This window comes from Cryptomeria japonica, chromosome 7, assembly GCF_030272615.1.
Source record: "Cryptomeria japonica chromosome 7, Sugi_1.0, whole genome shotgun sequence".
Lineage (NCBI taxonomy): Eukaryota > Viridiplantae > Streptophyta > Pinopsida > Cupressales > Cupressaceae > Cryptomeria > Cryptomeria japonica.
The window spans coordinates 767244529-767250515 of NC_081411.1; the positions used below are offsets into that span (position 1 = coordinate 767244529).

The window sequence follows — 5987 nt, forward strand, 5'->3', positions numbered from 1 at the left end:
CTGGATTTTTGCAATAAAGTTCTATGCCAATTGTTTACTTTCAATGCACACTTGACTAGGTTGGCCTTTAAAAATAGAAAGTTCTGTAAAGGTCCCTTATGAATTCCTAAGCTTTACAAACAAGAAACCAATAACCCTGTTTTGTAATCATATCATGAGAAACTTTGCTTTTGAGGATTCAAAATGGCAGCGCCCGTTGAAGATGAAAAACCTCTAATTGATTTAGAATACATTTGACCATAGAGGTTTGTTAAGAAGGATGACTCAGGAAGGAAGATGTTGATGCATTAGTCAATGTAAAGGATCACAAAGAAAGTGTAACTGTTGCTGAAAATAACAATGAATTCTTCATGAGAGGTGATGAAGAAGGCTCCTTGGGACCTACTTGACCATCTGCAGAGGTTGGAAGCTAGGGAGTGCAGAGGAAGGCTTGAAGCAGGGTGTCAGAAAGGTCTGCTTTGTTGATGGAAAATCCACCTGAAAAACAAGTATTCATGTTGCTTATCTTTAAAGAATCACATGAAAATGTCATTCAACCTTCTCTGGCACAGTTATCAACTTATCTAGAATCTCTTTGGGTTCTATTCATATTAAGACTGCGGACAAGGACTTGGGATATTAAACTAGTAGTTAGCATTGGGTAGCAAGACAATGACAGTGTGTTTGTCTAGGATATGGCAAAGGAAGTTGACCTCGCTGAGGATGTTGTAAATGAAGTATTAATAAATAGATGCTCCAAACAAGATTGATGCAGACTCGATGAAGCCCAAACCCAAAAAAAATTGACTGGGGAGATAGGAATAAATACTCATTGTGTGTTAGAAATATTTGTGAGTAACACTATCTCATATTTTGGGTTGTCTTCAAGAGCTAGACTCAATGTTTACAGCTTGATGCATGCCTTGTGATTTACTTGTAGCTTGGTCAATAATGAAAATTAAAAAAATTTGTTTTAATATTTGTCTACATTTTACTTCTACCAAATTGGATGTTGTAGATGACACTATTATGCTATACACACTTACCATTGGCATCCAAACCTCAATACACAAGATGGACTAGTCAATGGTGCTAATGGCATTTTCCAATTGCACACAACTGAGCAACAAGATATTGTTTGGATTCAATTCAATGACCCTACAATTGCGAAATTTCGTCGCCAAAGAATGCAAAGTCTATACAAAAGTTGTATTTTGCCTTCCTGGACACCAATAATGAGAATTGCTAGAAGAGTCAAAACAGGTACAAAAATAGTCACTCAAACACAATTCCCTTTCCAATTAGCATGTGCACAAACAATCCACAGAGCACAGGGCTTGACAATGGGCGCACTTGCTTTTGACCCTTCTAAAGTCTATCAACATGGTCTTGTCTACACTGCTTTGTCACGTGTAAGAAACATCGAATCATTGTACCTAATGCACCAATTGCAACACTCAAATTTCAAAGTATGTCAAAAAGTGGACAACGAAATGCAACGTCTTCGAACTTCAGCACAGTGGAAACTCCAATACAACCTTTCTTCAGTACCGTCAAACTAGATCATTATATGCTCTTTGAATACACGTAGCTTTGAATTGCACGCACAAGAAATAGCCCATGACTATGATCTGCTTGCAGCGACTGTGCTTTGCTTCCAAGAAACAAAAGATAGGACTCTTGAACATCTTAAACTGCTCAATGCAAAATTCAGATGCTATCCTTCGCTAGCTATTCACGGCCAACTAACATGTTGCACGAAAACAACCACATTGAAAAAACTGAAACTTTTGCAACAAAGCATCTAGAATCAATAACAGTTGACCTTTTGCACCTTGGTATTCCTCTACTCATCGCAAATCTGTATTTAACACCAACTGCACCCATTGCTGATCTATTCAACCTAGTACAGATCATCATCAAACACACTGCCACCCAATTCCAAACTAATTATTGCTAGAGACTTCAACATTAACATGCTACATTCCACAAAGACACAAACAATGCTCCTTGAATTTATGCAACATCACAAACTTTCATTGGTTATTGACAAGCCAACAACACACGCAGGCAGTTTGTTGGATCATTTTTGGATACGTAATATCGATATTGCTCTTGTAAACCTCACTGTACTAGATACATACTGGACAGACCACTTTGCAATATCACTACAACTCCAGTTATAGTCACCGCAATTGCAATTTAGGTAGCTCCATTTACTGTGCAATGCATTTGCATAAAGTTGATTCAATCTACACAGTTTTGAAAAATCATATATAGTTGCAGTTGATTCTGGTTTGCAATGTACGTACCTCCATTTACTGGGCAATTTTTTTTCATAAACTTAATTGATTTAATCTACACTTAGTTTTGAAAAAATATATATAGTTGCAATTGATTCTGGTCTAGTTTTTGGCATAGAATTAAGTTCATATGACAATTATTTATTCATTTAAAAATGAATAAAATTACAAGAATTAGAATAAATTTATTTTACTAGTTATTGTTATTGTCTAACCTGATTGTTGTTTTGCATAATAATCTTGAGATGCTCCAAAAGTATTCCCATTGCTAGTGCACCACGACTCGATTCCATTAAATAATGGATATTGCTAAGAAATTTACTCTTTCAATGATTGCAGAGCTCACGTACAAGTCTTCAAACACATACAAATCAGGCTACTATGCTGCAGTTATTTACCTAGAACTCATTCACACTACAATAATCAACAGTGCATTGTACGCCTACACCACAAGACTTAACAGTTTATTGTACGTAATATTTTCCATGTTATCTAAATTTCCCACCTTTTCCCTTTTCTTCTTTACAGCTGGCAATAATTCTATCAATTTTACACTTATCTAAGTCATGCTCTATTCTCAGTTTATGATTAAATTGTTTATCTGATACAATTTAAATCTTGTTGCATTGCCATTAAAAATTATCTAAATATTTTTGCATTGTCATGGTTCTTTAAACTACCAGTATGTATGCTTGAGGCTTCTACTAACTCTACAATGTGCTTTGCACCAGCATTAGGCCCTAGGGAAGATATAATCCATGTCCTTAATGTCCTAGCAATTAGCATGGCTTCGGTTGTTAACTAGAACCACATTTGCTAAAAATTGTAACTGATGGCCTTTTGCCTTCTCTACTCGAAAATTCTCTCTATACACTAACTTTACAGACTTCAACTTCTTTGTTAGCAATGGCATCTTGCAAAACATGACTATCACTCTGTTTTGGGTATTCTACATTTATTTTAGTATCTTGTTTTTCTAGACATTTTAAGGTATAGGAAGAGAACAGTTCACATGGGGAATAGTCCCATTGTCCAGCTGAACCTCCTCAAATTTCAATTGCAACATTCCATGTGTTCACAATAAATTTTGAATAAACCAGATTTGTTAATTCTCTGTAAACTCTAGTTCCTCACAAACATCATCTAATTGAAAAAAAAAACCTTTAAATCTATTTTATTTTGTTGAGGCTTTCATCCAAAGAGGGTATTTTACTGTTATGCCAGATGAGTGGTCAAAGCAGCAACCATATCCAATGCTATAGACATAAGAATATACCAGATCTGCCTAATTTTGACTAGACACAATTTGAGATAGCAGAGGAAAGCCATAATATCAAGCTTGTCTGCTCAAAATATTGAGCTAGTGCTTGCCTTTTAAATTCCTTCAAAAACTACCATTTATCTGTCATCAGTAGTAACCTCTGTCATGTAGTGTTCTCTTTACTTATCAACCCCCATGTTAATGTCTATGCATATGATGAATTCCTTAAGTTTTCCTTAATGCCTTGTACTTCACTGCCATCTTAATTGTCTTAAAAGGATTTCATAATATCCTTCTATAATTTATTACTAACATATAGAAGAGATTTTATGTTTGTCATTGTCATCTTTAAGACTCCATTTATTTGGCTTTACTAGGGCTGTCACCATGTCACCACTCCATTACAAACCTCTCATCAAAACTATCTTGATTTGCTGACCTGGACCATCCTTGTTAATATTGACTTTTAGTTATGTTGTTCTTATTGTTTTATCTTCTTGTAGACTTACTATATGGCATAAGGTTCTAAATTTGTGCTGGTTTCCAGGCTATCCCAAGATTATTCATCATGGGATCAAATCATCCAATATTCTTCTAGATTTGAACTTTGAAGCTAAGGTAGGCTACTGAGCAACAAACTCTATTTTATAACCTTAAATATACAATCCAATTAGTCTTGATAGTTTTTGGCTTCAGGTTGCAGATTTTGGATTGGCAAAGCTTGCTTTTGATGGCTTTACTCACATCTCCACAATCCCCTTTCTTCTTACCAATCACAGGGAAAAAACAACTGACAATGATGGATTGGCAACATAAGATGAAGATTGCAATAGGAGCAGCCCGTGGACTTGTTTATCTACATGAAGATTGTTAGTTATGTTGTTCTTATTGTCTATCTTCTTGTAGACTTACTATATGGCATAAGGTTCTAAATTTATGCTGGTTTCCAGGTTATCCCAAGATTATTCATTGTGGCATCAAATCATCCAATATTCTTCTAGATTTGAACCTTGAACCTAAGGTAGGCTACTGAGCAACAAACTCTATTTTATAACCTTAAATATGCAATCCAACTGATCTTGATAGTTTTTGGCTTCAGATTGCAAATTTTGGACTTGCAAAGCTTGCTTTTGATGGCTTTACTAATGTCTCTACAACACTTATTGGAACTTTTAGGTACAAATATTTCAACTGCATAGTCAATTGTGCTTCCCACTTTCTCTCCTACCCTTCATTTCATCCGAATCTATTTGCTACCTTTTTTCTTTCTAACTCAAGGAGACTTATCAATTGTATGGGCAGGTATTTGGCTCTTGAATATGCTTCAAGTCGTAAATTGACAAACAAATAAGATGTTTTTTTCTTTTGGTAGCATGCTCCTTGAGTTGATTACTGGTCTTAGGGCAGTAGATTCACCTGCATCATTTACTAAAGGAAGTCTAATGGATTGGGTTAGTACCATAGCTGTGATTATAATGTATAATGTGATACTATTACTGACAAAAATCTTATGCCAATTTATCAAATATCCATGGTTTAAAACTGATACGAGGATTTATCATTGTGCAGGCTCAACCCACCCTTACTCGAGCACTTGAAGATGGCAATGTTGATGAACTTGTTGATCGCCAATTGCAGAACTAAAATTCAAATAAGATGATGCAACTGGTTGCATGTGCAGCCTCTTTTGTTCAATATTTTGCAAGAAGACACCCTCGTATGGTCACAGGTATGTTGTCTACTTCTAGTGAGATATATTTGTCAAGCTTTGAATTATATTGTGTGTGCAATATGCTTGTATTTCAATGCTATTGTTTTGAGTGCCTGGACTGAAAGTAGCCATGTTCTCCAGATAGCTCGAGCCTTGGAAGGTGATGTTTCTCTTGATGATCTAAATGAGGGAGTGAAGCTAGGGCATAGTACTGTGTATGGATCATATGGAAGCACGGACTATGAGTCCAGCCAATATCTTTTTAAAGCTTTTCATTAGTTTGGCTTATTCTGTAAAATTTTAAGTAGAGCATTGCAATTGAATGTTTAAAATTTCCTAGACCACAAGCATGAATGTTTGATAGTCTCAGAAAATTGTGACAGAAAATTATATCGAACCTCTTTTTTGGCATTGTGTTTGGTTAAATTCAGCTTGTATATTTTCCTTTCTAAATAGATGCACTCAATTTCCCCTATTATGTTTTGGCATTGGTTTCTATTGCAGAGTTATGAATCAGAATTGATTACAGATATAAATATATAAGTATTTGCCTCTTATCACTTTTAGATTTAAAAAAGAGAGGACAATGGAGGCTTTTACTGGAATTTGTCTTCCTCCAAATGGTCTGCTTGTTAGAATGTCACACTCGATTCTCAAACGTTTCAAAGATTATGGGAAATTCTACCTACATAAATTTTGCATCAATCTTAAATGCATAAGTAACTTGATCAAG

At 35.3% G+C, this 5987-nt stretch overlaps 1 pseudogene; it reads left to right on the plus strand.

The window, feature by feature from the left end:
• Positions 1–4342: 4342 nt before the first annotated feature.
• LOC131055855 (proline-rich receptor-like protein kinase PERK1) lies at positions 4343–5533 on the plus strand (annotated as a pseudogene).
• The last annotated feature ends 454 nt before the right edge of the window (positions 5534–5987 follow it).